This window comes from Lepidochelys olivacea, assembly GCF_965140295.1.
Source record: "Lepidochelys olivacea isolate rLepOli2 genome assembly, chromosome: 6".
In the NCBI taxonomy this organism is placed as follows: Eukaryota; Metazoa; Chordata; order Testudines; family Cheloniidae; genus Lepidochelys; species Lepidochelys olivacea.
Window position 1 is genome coordinate 37,983,154 of NC_140416.1, and position 14,268 is coordinate 37,997,421.

The 14,268-nt window shown below is 40.6% G+C and overlaps 1 protein-coding gene across 7 annotated transcripts in view; it reads left to right on the forward strand.

Moving 5' to 3' along the window:
* Positions 1 to 14,268, forward strand: part of IMMP1L (inner mitochondrial membrane peptidase subunit 1) — a 74,530-nt gene that overhangs the window by 1,181 nt on the left and 59,081 nt on the right. For 5 of the 7 annotated variants that reach the window (XM_084631201.1, XM_084631202.1, XM_084631203.1 and 2 more), the window contains exons 2-3: positions 11,360 to 11,465; positions 11,605 to 11,638. The gene's annotated coding sequence lies outside the window, so the exon portion shown is untranslated. The remainder of the gene's footprint in view (positions 1 to 11,359; positions 11,466 to 11,604; positions 11,639 to 14,268) is intronic. The other 2 variants (XM_084631199.1, XM_084631200.1) reach the window with 1 other exon arrangement.

The window sequence follows — 14,268 nt, forward strand, 5'->3', positions numbered from 1 at the left end:
TACAGGACGTTTTTCTCCTCTCGTTTCTCTAGAAAAACCCATAAACAAGAAACTATATGACAAGGTAGTAAATGCACAAAACAAAAGCTTGCTTTTAATAATATCAAATGTTACTTCTAACAGCAGGTAAAAGGAGATTTAATCAGAAGTGTGATGCTTAAGTAGACAGTCTCCCTTCATTTCTGGTAAACATTTTGAGATTCTCTGATGAATCCTGCTATTTAAGATTCCCCTCTCTTGAAGTGACATCTAGGTTGGGGGACCCCCATACAAAGCTCATGGCAAGATTAGGGCTAAAGTGAAAACTTCTTACTGTGAGAATTCTAGTTCCCATATTTCACTGGTTTTTAATGTATTTGAACCAGCTGCTAACAATACAGCATGTTTTTATTTTGAGTCTTTAAGTAGTGTATGTACTTTAGCCTGTGACCTGACTCAGTAATACAAATTCAAAAATGTGGAAAATACATGAAATACCTGAGTTTTGTATCTCCTTGTGGCTTCTGCTATACACTTCAGAAATTAAAGATGTTCTAAATTTTACTGAGTGTATTTTATCTCATGTGCTTTCTGAAGGAAGCCTTGACTTTGGACCAGTCTTAAAATCAAAATGCACCACAAAGGAGAGCCGGGGCTAGTATTTGTGTGTCCATATTTTTCCCATGTGTAGTTGTCACATGCACATTGAATCACCAAGATGATTTTATAAACAAGATAATTTAATAGTGATTTATTGTCTAAAAAGCCCTAATGATGTTTAAGCTAATTTAATGATTTTGGGCAGGTTCTCGCTCTTGGGTTTTGCACACTTGGGGTTGGAAATACTGCTTTTTGCTTATGAATTTCTTTTAAAACAATATTGGCATTACAAATAAATTACAACACAATTACAAAAAGTTTTGATACTCCAGAATTTTAAAAGGAACAAATTTTGTCCCTCTTGTCAAGTCTAAGCACATGAAGCTGGGTTTCTAGCATCCTAAAATCCCACTCAGCAGAACCACACTGGTTCTGCTGCTGTCAGAGCCATCTGCATCTAAGGCCTCCTTCCTCTGCACCTGTTGGGAAGAAGGGGCAGTGCCAGCATTTGCACTAACCCTAAGTATTGCCAAATCACTTGGCTTTATCATGATCCTCAATGTTTGTTTGGTGGTTGTGGCAGGGCTCATTCACCCTCAGAAAACCCGCCCTGCATCAGTTGGGACGTTACCACTATCTTTGGCCCCAGCACTTCCTGGTGGCTACCTGTCTCTGCTCCAGGGTATCAAACAAATCCAGACACAAGTTCAAATGGAACTCTGCTTCTGCTGCTGCCACCACCTCTATTGTCTCTGTGTAACCTAACCCTCAGCCAGAGAGGGCCCTGGCTCCTTCAGTCTACTTATTATGGCTTAGCTCCACCCCCTCTGGCTAAGAGTCAATGAGCTACTCACCTCACCAGGTGCAAAGCATGACCAATTAGGTGCATTCACTAGCTCAGCAGGTGATAGGGATTAAGCCCCTTCAATGATGATTTTTAAATTTCTGATTTTTGCCTTCAGTCTTGTGAAATTTAGCCTTCAACCAAAATAGTCACCATGTTGCTTTAACTTTTGTAAATGAAAAGCGTGACTGCCCCCAGCAAAAATGGATGTTATCTCTCATTGGGTATTTCTACACTCAGAGCCGGCACTTGGCATTAGCAGCCTAAGCAGTTTCTTAAGGCCCCAAGCAGCTCCAGGGGGCCCACTATTCGCTTTTGCTATGTGTGGTGGGCCCCCAAAATATTCCTGCTTAGGGCCCCGCAGTGGGCTAGCACTGCCTCTGTTTGCACTGGAGCTGGAAGGTGTAATTTCCAGCTTGAGTAGACATACCTGTGCTAGCTCTGATGAAGCTAATATGCTAAAAATAGCAGTGTAGCCACAGCACCGCAAGTCATGGGATAGGCTACTGCCCTCAGTATGACCCCGTGTGACAAACATAAGATACGTTCTTAGGGGGCTAGCCCCTCCTGCTACTCACACCGCTGCAGCTACACTTCTGTTTTTAGTATGGTGCCTTGCTTAAAATTAGTGCATGTGTGTTTACTCAAACTAGAAGTTATACCTCTAGCTCCAGCATAAACTCGCACATTGTTTTAATGGGGTTGAAGCTAGGCTACCCTTGGGGAAGTCAGTTCCCTTTGGTCACCATGTGATGGGAAAATGTGTAGGTAATAGAAGTTGGACGTTGGGCAGCAGGAGTGAGAGGGAATGTTTTAGGGAACTGGGTAGGGGTCAGAGGAATGTTGGAGAAGCAGAAGGCAGATTGAGAGGTGGTTCAGGGGAATCTGGCCTGGCAGAAAAAAATGGAATGCACAGAATATTGTCAGGAAAAAGAGAAGGAACTATGGCAGTCAAGTGAATGTAGACTAGGATAAGTGACTGGGAGAGCATGCAAAGAGAGGGAATGCAGCAGCTCTCTTTTCTGTATAGTTGGGGAGGGTGAGAGAGAAGAATAGGAGGACTGCTCATTGTATCCCAAGGACAGGAGAGGATGAGTTCCCTGTGATCAGTGAACAAGGAGGCTGCACTTTTGTGTGTGTATTTAAGGCTGAATGTTGACTATGAGATAATTACACACAAGTTGCGGTTTGGTAGCTTTCCCCTAAAGGTGGTTTAAAAAACAATCAAAAGGCAGGAAATAAACAATGTGACTTTTATTTAAAACATATTTACTTAGCAAGTCTCGTGAGGTTTTTTTGGTGGGGGTCGGGGAGACTTGTGATTTGTGAATGTCTGGGATTGGCAGACCTGCCGAACAGAATAAATGCAGAGACTGATTCATACCCTGTTCTCAGTTTTACAATTCCATTAATTTCAGTGGAGTCACTGATGTAAAACTGGTGCAAAAGAATGGAGAATGAGGCTCAGTCTTAAAATTTCAAATATGCTTAGATTTTTAAAACATAATATTTGAAATCAGTGCCTCCTTCACTTTCCTTCCAAATTATATTCCACATATTTAAATATTTGTAATACCAGTTCTTGTAGGAGCTATGTAGGATCTTCAAGTTGTGACTTATAATCTGTTAATAATTTGGGATCTTAAACCGTTTAAAAATAGTTGCTTTGTAGTTCACCTTTAAATCAAAGGGAATATCTTATCAAGAGATTGCTGCTTTTCAAAGAGAGCAGAAATCAGACTAAGTCCAAGTAACCATACTCCTCATCCTAAGGTACCCATACTCTCCAGTTGTGTTAACAATACCCAACATTTCACTGCTTGGCTTTAAGTAAAAGACATTATATTAATTTCAGATGGTATGATTCATGAGGAAAAAATACAAGGGAAATAGCAAAACCAATGAGAACGTTACAGGACAGTGTATATTTTAAAACCATTGTCTCCTCCAGCACTAAGAAAGTACTACTGCTTTTCTTTTCTTATTGATAATTCTGGTTTTTTTCACATTGCTGGCCCTATTCACTCTGCTCTCCAGAGATGACAAGTTAAAACTAGAGACTAGACAATGATTTGGAACTCTTTAAATTTTGGAGCCCAGACTCTGCAAGCATTTAGGGTTGTGGGCCCTTTCCTGAAATGTGCAGAGTACCTCACATGAAATACTAAGCTCTCTCAACATCCACTGAAGTCATTCAGAATGAGGGTTCTCAGCACTTTGCTTTGTTGGGCTCTGTGTGCTTTGGCCCTACTGATGTCAACATGCCACATACTATCGCATTTGGTGGTGTGATGATGAGAGAGCAAAATGGTAGTGATGACCTTTTTTTGGGTCTGTCTACATTGCTGGCAGTTACAGCGTCACTCAGAGAGCGCTGAAGGGAAACTGACCACAGTGGAACACCACTTTTGGGCTCAGGAAACAAGCACTGGGTGGTGTGATCACATCGTCATGCACATCTGCAAAGACGAGCAGTTGCTGCAGAACTTTCGGCTGAGGAAAGCCACATTCATGGGACTGTGTGATGAGCTTTCCCCAGCCCTGCGGCGCAAGGACATGAGAATGAGAGCTGCGCTGTTGTTGGAGAAGCGTGTGGCACCAGCCTATTCCAGACTGCAAACAATCGGTTGCTAACCAGTTCAGAGTGGGAAAGTTGACCGTTGGACTCGTGTTGACGGAAGTGTGCAGGGCCATTAATTGCATCCTGCTCTGAAAGACCATGACTCTGGGCAATGTGCGTGACACTGTGGATGGCTTTGCACAAATGGGCTTCCCTATCTGCGGAGAGGCGATAGATGGTACACATATTCCAATTCTGGCACTAGACCACCTAGCCACGAGTATATTAATCGGAAGGGGTATTTCTCTATGGTTTTCCAGGCGCTTGTGGATCACCATGGGCATTTCACGGACATTAATGCAGGCTGCTCCAATGCATGCATCTTTCGGAACACTGGCCTGTTCAGGAAGCTGCAAGCAGGGACTTTCTTCCCAAATCGGAAGATCACCATAGGGGAAGTCAAAATGCCCACTGTGCTCCTGGGAGACCCTGCCTACCCCTTAATGCTGTGGCTTATGAAGCCATACATGGAGCACCTTGACAGCAGCAAGGAGCGGTTCAACAACAGGCTGAGTAAGTGCAGAATGACTGTTGAGTGTGCTTTTGGCCGTTTAAAGGCCCGCTGGTGCTGCCTATTTGGGAGGCTGGACCTGGCTGATGACAATAGTCCTATGCTTATAGCCGCTTGCTGTATGCTCCATAATATTTGTTATGGGAAAGGTGAAAGCTTCACTCAGGGCTGGACCGCTGAGGCTTAGCGCCTGGAGGCTGAATTTGAACAGGCAGAGCTATTAGAGGGGTGCAGTGCAGGGCCATAAGGATCAGGGATGCCTTGAGGCAGCAATTTGAAGCCGAAATCCACTAATATTTGTTGCTATGCTTGGGAGTCCAGTGCTTGTAATGCTAGGAGGTAACTGTGATTGGTTCAGACGATGCACTGTGAAGGTTTAAGAAAATTGCATGTTGCTTTGCAGGGCTCTGTTTGCTTTCAATTAATGAAATAAAGATTGCTTTCAAACCAAAACAATTATTTTATTAAAAAACAACCACCGAAGGAGAGAGACAAACAAAAAAACACATCAGCACTGTGGGGGATGGGAAGGGAGGGTCCCAAATGGAGGTGGGGTCCCAGGATGGTTAAAGATTTGTGTATGTCCAGTATCATATGCAACCTTGTCCTCTGAAGTACAGTGCAGCAGCTACTGTACTTCAGCAGGGCTAAACTGCAGAGGGATGGGTGTTGAGTGCAGTGGCTACTAGGAGTCTGCAGGGCTGGACTGCAATGGGGCAGAAGCGGAATGCAGCAGGTACAGACTGGAGCCAGGAGGTTGATAAGAGTGGTGGTGTCTGGGGGACGCATGGGAAAGAGTTTTGTGACAAGAAAAGGAGTACTTGTGGCACCTTAGAGACTAACCAATTTATTTGAGCATGAGCTTTCGTGAGCTACAGCTCACTTCAGCTGCAGGAGAGGGCAGGCACGGAGCTGCTCGGTTTGTAGCGTTAGTAGCGCCCGGAGCGTGTCCGGTTGGCGGTCTGTAACTTTTAAGAGCTGCTCCATGGCTTCGTTCTGGTGTGCCGCGTTCTCCTTTCGGTCCCTTTCCTGGCTGTCCCACCACTCCTTCAATTCTTGTTTTTTGGCTGCGGAGTGCATCATGACATCACGCAGAATGTCCTCTTTAGTTCTTCGTGGCCCCTTTCTAATTCTGTGTAGCCATTCAGATAACAAAGAGGGAGACTGGGCTCCCAAGATCACATCTGTGAAGCCAAAATACAACATTTACAGAAGCAGTATTGTTTGCAACACACCGACCACTGATTCAGTGATTTAAAACACAGCCAGTATTCACATACCTGTCACTAACTGTCTGACCCCAGGCAAGCACACGTGAGCCACAAGACCCCCAAAATGGTGAGTAACTGCAGGGGCAGGGGAAATCAGTGTTCCAGGACCATACTGTACACTGGGCACAGGGCTCTTGGGGAGAGCCAGCACTGTAGCTGGGGGCCTTATAACCATTACTGTCCCCACATTTTCCACAGGCTGTGTTCATTATGGAAGATATATAGGGTGCTGAGTGTGCGCAGGGAATCAAGGGAGGGTCTTCTCCAAGACTGTGGCTTCCTCCTTGGCCCTCATGCGGCTGCTTGTGTGCAGCTATGGTCTCTCCATAAGCCCCCCCCCCCCCCCCCCGCTGGTGACAGCAGAGTGTCATGAGAAAGTTACCCTTAATGGGCCAAGAAATAAAGTAGCTCTGACAACCTGCAGCAGCGGATTGCCCAGTATCTCCATGAGAGTTTCCTGGAGATCTCTGAGGCAGATTCCCATGAAGTGAGGGAGTCGATCAACACCCTGTTCGGCTGCTCAGACTAGGCATGTGGTGGTACACGCATCATACAGACACAAGCCTGCTTTCTGCAACCTTCCTGCCCCCCAACAACCTTCAGCAATTCCCAAAATCAGAGCCACTTACCAGGGGCCTCCTCTCCTGTTTGCACTTCACCAAGATCCGACAGCTGTGACTGGCTAGCCTCCTCCAGGGTAGAGAAGAGCTCCAGGCTGCATTCATCTCTGACCTCCGAGTCATCCTCTGCCTCTGGGTCCCTCTCCCCCTGCACATCCTCGATTTCCTCTTCCTGGCTTGGTCCACTCTCGACTGGCATGCGAACCACCGAAGTATCCACCAGGGCCTTCGCAATGAAGGTGGGGTCGCCACCAAGTATCGCGTCCAGCTCTTTGTAGAATCAGCAGCTTGTGGGCACAGCACTGGAGTGGCGGTTTGTCCCGTGCCTTGTGGTAGGCATTCCGCAGCTCCTTCACTTTGACCCTGCACTGCAGTGTGTCCCGGTCATGGCCCCTTTCTGTCATGCATCGTGAAATCTGTCCGTAGGCATCATAACTCCTATGGCTGGAGCGCAGCTGGGACTGGACAGCTTCCTCTCCTCAAATGCTGATGAGGACCAGCAGCTCAGCATTGCTCCAAGCACGGGATCGCTTGATGTGTGGAGCAGGCATGGCCACCTGGAAAGATGCGCTTAGACCACTGCATGTGTCACCGAGCAAACAGGAAGGGGTCTTTAAAAATTCCCAAGGAATTTAAGGGACTCACGGTTGGTCACCTGAGGGAGGGCAGTAGTGTTCAAACCGATGACCAGAGAGGCAAGAACAGGCATTGTGGGATACCTCCTGGAGGCCAATCGCAGCGCTGTAATCGACCAGGGTGTCTACACTGGCACCGCGGCGCTGTACCCCTGGCGCAGAAAGCTCTATGCTTCTTGTCGGGGTGTTTTTTTTTTTACAGTGGTGCAACTGCGCAGTTTCTGTGCACTAAGTGCCCTGGCAGTGTGTACACCTCAGGAGTTACACCGCAGAAAGCTGCTTTACTTCGCAGAAACTTGTCAGTGTAGACAAGGCCTTTGTTTGGAACAGAGTCATATGAAGGTGAATGAGCAATTGTTTTTGAGCAGACACATTCAAGTTGTTTTGATTCTAGACACATCCAAGTATCCAACTATATTTGTTAAAAAGATTACTTAAAAGAAAAAGATGAGGAGGAAATGAGTAATAAATAGAGAATGGTAGTTAGTCATATTCATCAGAAGTCCAAGTGTAGGTCTTTGGGATAGATAACCACAAACACATTTACAATGCTTGGGCTGTCATTTGAAACTAGGGATAAATATAATTTTACTTATATAGCACTTTTAAATCAATTTCTTTTCTCTGCTGATTTGTAAACCCTTGCTTGGAATGAATAATGTATTACATTTTATGTTACAATTGAGGGCAAGAAAATTGTGAGTAGTGGACTATCCCATTCCCCTTCCTAGGCGTGCTATGGAGTGGACAGATACAAAGCACGATAAAGGGGTAGTTGCTTGAGAATCAAGCAGGTATTTCACAATGCTTCATTTTACTTTTAAGTAAATGTTTTGGTTTAGTTTGACTTGTTGTCCATTGAAGAGAAAGGGCAATAATTCATATTGTAAATCTCAGCAAGAGACGCTGCTGTGTTTAATTACACTAGTTATCAAAATTATAAACAGCATAAACTACTTCTTCAGCATAAGAACTGGATTTTTAACATTAATACGATATCCCAGCATGTTCTTAAAATGTTACATTTTCAAGAACTATTCTTAAGGCAATAGAGGTAGCTAAAATTTGAAAAACATACCCAATTTTTTAGAAGAATTTATTTTCAAGTAGCTGTAACTGAAAATATTGACCACACAAAATGACCTTATGAAAACAAATTGTTTTCTAACTGAAAATAACCTTGTTTGAAAGAAACAAAAGCAGTATAATTCACAGTTTCATCCAGTGGTTTTCAACCTGGGGTCTGCTGACTATGTCTAAGATTTCCAAAGTGGTCCCACACCTCCATTTGAAATTTTTTAGGGGGCCTCAAATGAAAAATGGTTGAAAACCACTGATCTAGACACGAGAGGTCAACACTAAGGCCCCTTTTGTAGTTGGTCATGGAAACCATGTTGCTCTGTCTAACAAGAGCCATATTTAAACATGGTTCATGAGAAAGGTGCTAACATGTTTTTCTTAGCCAATGTAGATAGGACCCATGTAAGAAAAATATTGTTTATAAAGACACAATGACTGTCTTCTGAACTACTGTAGCAGGAGCTTGTGTGTACTCATGAGTCTTCTATTCATTTTCAATGTAGACTGATAAGACCAACTAAATCAAGGCAGATTTTTCTAAGAGACTATTGGGACTATTTACATGTTTACATTGGGACTATTTACATGTTTAAAGTGAAGCATGTCCCTAAGTGTATTGTTCCTAAATGGGAGCCTCAGTGCCTTTGTGAGGAGGCTTTTGGGCCATGTTGTTCTGACAAAGTTTTCTGTGGGGTGATTTGCTTTTATTGTATCTCATGGAGTCTCTCCTAATTCTGGTGTGTCTGTGCTTGTGAAGGCTTTTAATGTTGCCTATATCACTGATAACTAAGCCTATGATCCCATTAACACTTTCATACAGGCTTAACTTTAAGCATGTAAGTGGGCCCATTGACTTTATTAAAGTCAGTAAGATCACTCATTTGCTTAAAATTAGGCATATGCTTAAGTGCTTTGCTGGATCAAGGTTGGAGTGCTGAGCACTTTGCAAGATCAAATTGGTATAGCAAAGTAAGTGGAAAGGAGCAAAAATGGTATTTATGTTTTAAGTATGTAATGTGATGCAAGTCCATTTATAGTGTGCTTGTCATCACAGAGGACTGTAACAAGTGAGTATCTGATTATAAAATTCTGTTTACAACATCTGCTATAAACTTGTTGTTTTGTATGGGAAGATTCATCTCAAATTATTAAAAGAATAATTGGCTAAACAGTCATGGATTATGGTCTTTATTTTTCCTGATATTTAGGCCAGTGATGATTTATTTTTCAAGAGTAATAATCAATTTTTCAGTCTTCCATTAATTACACCAAAAAATTTGTACATCTTCATAGCTCAGCATTCTAAAAGATAAATTCCCAGCAAGTGTGAGAGGTCATTAAGGCTTGTTAAACCTATCTTCAAACAAGACTCACCAAAATCATAATTTTAGCTATTTTTGGCCTGTATATCCCAAATATTTCTCTGGCCCTTGCTACTGCAGTATCTGAGAACTTTTAACATCTTTATCCTCATGACATTTTTGTGAGGTAGGGAAGTACTATTATCCCTACAGAAGGTGAACTGAGGCGCAGAGGAACTAAACAACTTGCCTAAGATCACACAGGACGTCTGTGGCACAGCAGGGAATTGATCCTGGGTGTCCCAGGTTGTAGGCTAACACTCTAACCACCGGGCCATCCTTCCTTATGTATATTATAAATACTTTACTTTGGTGGGGTTATAACAATTTTAACTAAAAAACATATATATAAAATATATTGTAATTTTATAGGAGTAACAGAACAGTTTCCATTGTCTCCAGAGTACTCTAGACTGACCAGATTAATAGCATGGGGCATGTATTAAAAATAAATGTATTTTGACACTGACTTCTTCTGAGGGAACTCCTTTGAGCCTGAATAAGGACTGCAGGGATGGGCCTATACTCAGGAGTATGCTGCTAAAATTAAAATGTAGCCAGACATTTTATTTTAAGAAATTGCATTCAAAAGATGGAAGAATTTCTATTAAAGGCTTTGTGTATAAGTGATACTTACAACATTTTGAAAGTATTTTTTTAAATAACAAGACATATAACTAATGTGATACTAAGAAACCTGTGGCATAACAATTATAAAACCTATGGTATTTCTCTGTAATTGGAAGAACATTTGTGGTTTATAGTACAGAAGTAATGTCTCACTTGTTGAAAAAGTGACTGTGCATTTGGGCCCTATAGTCTCCTACCCAAGGATTAGTAGATTTCTTTTTGCACTTAAACTACATTCTGTCTATGCTTGCTCTTTTTGTATTAAAGTTTCATCCACATTACAAGTTTAATCATGTGTTAGCACATTGTTTGCCATGGTTACATACATATGTATTCCGACACTGATTTTTGAGAACATAGCAATTGCCATATTGAATCAGATCAGTCGTCCATCAAGTCTAATATCCTGTCTTTGACAATTTCTAGCACGAGATATTTCAGAACAAGAGTAAGAAGTCCACAGCAGGGAGTTATGGGATAAAATACCTCCTAAAAGTTTCCTTCTGCTCCCCAATAGTTAGAGGTTGGTTTAAGCCCTGCTATATGAGGCTTTATATCCCTCCTGAAATTAATGATTTTTTTTTAAATATTTACTGTGGAGGTTCTTGTTAGTCATATATATGTCTAAACCCTTTTGACTCCTCAGATCGTGGACCCAAAGATACACTGTGACAATGAGTTCCACAGACTGATTGTGCATTGTGTAAAAAAGTGTTTCCTTTTATCCGTTTTGACTTTGAAACTTTTCATTGAATTTGCCTTTGTTCTTGTGTTATTAATAGATTCCAGGCCAGAAGGAACTATTGTGATCATCTAATCTGATTTCCTATATAAAACATGCCATAGAACTTCCCTGAAAAAATTCCTAGAGTGTATCTTTTAGGAAAAATCAAGTCTTGATTTAAAAACTGCTCACAATGGAGAATCCACCTCGACCTTTTGTAAATTGTTCCAATGGCTAATTACCCTCACTGCTAAAAATTTACGCCTTATTTCCGGTCTCAATTTGTCTAACTTCAACTTCCGGCCATTGGACTGTATTACACCTTTCTCTGCTAGATTGAAGAGTTCATTATCAAATATTTGTGTCTCATGTAGGTACTCATAGACTGTAATAAAATCACTCCTTAACCTTCTCTTTGTGACGCTAAGCTCCTTAAGTATACTAGTATAAGGCATGTTTTCTAATCCTTTAATCATTCTTATAGCTCTTCTTTGAACCCTCTCCAGTTTATCAATAACGTCTTGAATTGTGGATGACAGAACTGGGGACACAGTATTCCAGCAGCACTCACACAAGTGCCAACTACAGAGGTAAAATAACCCCTCTACTCCTACTCTAGTTTCCCTTGCTTATGCATGAAAGGATTGCATTAGCCCTTTTGGCCACAGCATTGCCCTAGGAGCTCAAGTTCACCTGATTATTGACCATGACTCCCAAATCTTTTTTCAGAGTCACTGCTTCCCAGGATAGAGTCCCCCACTGTGTAAGTATGGCCTACATTCTTTGTTCCTAGATGTTTACATTTACATTTAGTCAGATTAAAATGCATATTGTTTTCTTGTGCTCAGTTTGTTAAGAGATCCAGATCACTCTGAATCAATGACTGGTCCTCTTCCTTATTTACTAGTCCCCCAATTTTTGTGTCAAAGTTTGCAGATGATTTTATGTTTTCTTCCAGGTTCTTGACAAAAATGTAAAATAGTGTAGGGCTAAGAACAAATCCCTGTGAGAACCCCATTAGAAAAATACCCATCTGATGATGATTCCTTATTTAGAATTACGTTTTGAGACCTATCGGTTAGCCAGCTTTTAATCCATTTAATGTGTGCCATATTAATTATATATTGTTCTAGTTTTTTTGATCAAAATGTCGTGTGGTGCCAACTCAAATGCCTTACAGAAGTCAAAGTATATTACATCAACACTATTACCTTTATCAACCAAACATGTAATCTCATTAAAAAAGACATCAAGTTAATTTGACAGGATTTATTTTCCATAAATCCATATATACTATATTACTCTAATTCTTTATTAATTGAGTTCTATATTTGTTGGTCCATTATCTTGGAGATAATGCATCGATGGCAGACTGACAGGACTATAATTCCCCAGGTCATCCTGTTTTCCCTCTTAAAATATTGGCCCAACATTAGCTTTCTTCCAGTCTTCTGGAACTTCCCCAGTGTTCCAAGACTTAATTAAAGTCTACATTAATGGTCCAGTAAGCTCTTCAGCTGGCTCATTTAAAACTCTTGGGTACAAGTTGTAAGGATTTGCTGATTTTAAAATGTCTAACTTTACTAGCTGCTGTTTAACATCCTCCCGAGATACCAGTTATCATATGACATGACTACATCATCTCTTTTTTTCCCAAATACAGAACAGAAATATTTATTGAACCCTTCTGCCTCATTACTGATAATTTTACCATTTCCATCTGCTAATGGACCAATACCATTGTCAGGATTCTTTTTGTTCCTAATATACTTTTAAAAACTCCTTAATGTTCTTAACTCTGTTGGTCATAGATTTCTCATTGTTCCTTAGCTTCCCATACCAATTTTCTATATTTCCTAACTTCTGATTTATGTTCATTAATATCAGCTTCCCTTTTCTTATAGCTCCCTTCACTTCCCCTCTAAACCAGGTTGATTTTTTAACCAGTGTGGCCTTCTTCCTCGATTTTGTGATTGTGGCTTTTTGGGCTTCTAATAAAGTGTTCTTAAACAATTCACAATTATCAGTCACATTTTTCTGATTAAATTTTCCTTTCAGCTGATTTGGCTCATAATTGTTTTCAGCTTTTGAAATTTTCCCTTTTAAAGTACCAAGTATATGTATTTCTGGTCTGGACTTTATTCTGTTGGCACATTATAAATGTGATTAAGTCACAATCACTTGTACCTAAACTAAATTAATTTTTAGTTCTGTGATCAGTTCCTCTTTATCTGTCAAGACAAGGTCTAATATAGAATTCTCCCATGTTGGATGCAGCATTTTTTGATTTAGGCATCTATTATCTATAATATTTAGAGGTTCCAAGGATATTTTATTACTAGCACCATGAGGCCTTATGCCACTCAAATACAAGTCCCCCATAATCACACAGGTTTTTTTCTGCTTCACATTAGAGGTAGATGCATAAGGAGCAAGGCATTCTGTTTCCTAGTGTGATTTGGTGGTTTGTAGACATAAACTAGTGTACCATTTTGTGCTTTCTTTGTTAGGACATTGATCCATAGGCATTCAGATCATTTCTTTCTTCATTACCAGTAACTTGGAAACATGCAATGCCATTTTTGACATAATACGACTCCTCCTCCCCTTTTGCCAACTCAGTTCTTCCTGTATAGGGTATAACCATTGATTTTTAACATTCCAGTCATGCAGATCATCCCATTGTATTTCAATTATAGATCAAATTTATGCTAATAAATGAGCAGTACCCATTCCTCTTGTTTGTTATCTGGGCTCCTAGCATTGGTGTATAGCCATTTAAAGAATTTCTTCTCTTCATGTCCTTTTGTTCCTTCATTAATTTTGTTCTCAACATCTTTATTTTTGTGCTACATGAGTTTTCAGTCTTCCCTCTTTTTATCCTCCCCTTTTATTATGAGATTGAGTGAACAGAAGCTCCTGATCTACGTTTTCAAAGCCATTAATATTTTGTATACATATAAGGTGAATTGAGTTAAATCAAAACAATTTAAATAATTAATAATCATGATTTAAGTCGGCAAGCAGGAAACCTTGATTTAAATAATCAGTTTTAATTTTGTTTTGCATTTGTAATTTTTTAGTTGTTTTCCTAAGGAAAGGATGATTTTTATTTGTTGTTAACCATTAACATATTGATTTGCAACTAAATATAGACTTCATATTAAATTTGGTGGTGGAATTTTTGTTTGTTTTGTTTTTTGCTAAACAGGAAAATACACTAATATACACGCATTTATTTAGGTAATTATATAGCTTAACTCACATTCAGTGTCTTAATTTTTACATTTTTTACCATGTTAGAAAATGGTGAATGGATGTAATTCTTATTTACTAGAGGATTAATTTTTTACTTGTGATTTGTGAAAAGCTGTATTTGGATGGAAAACCAGC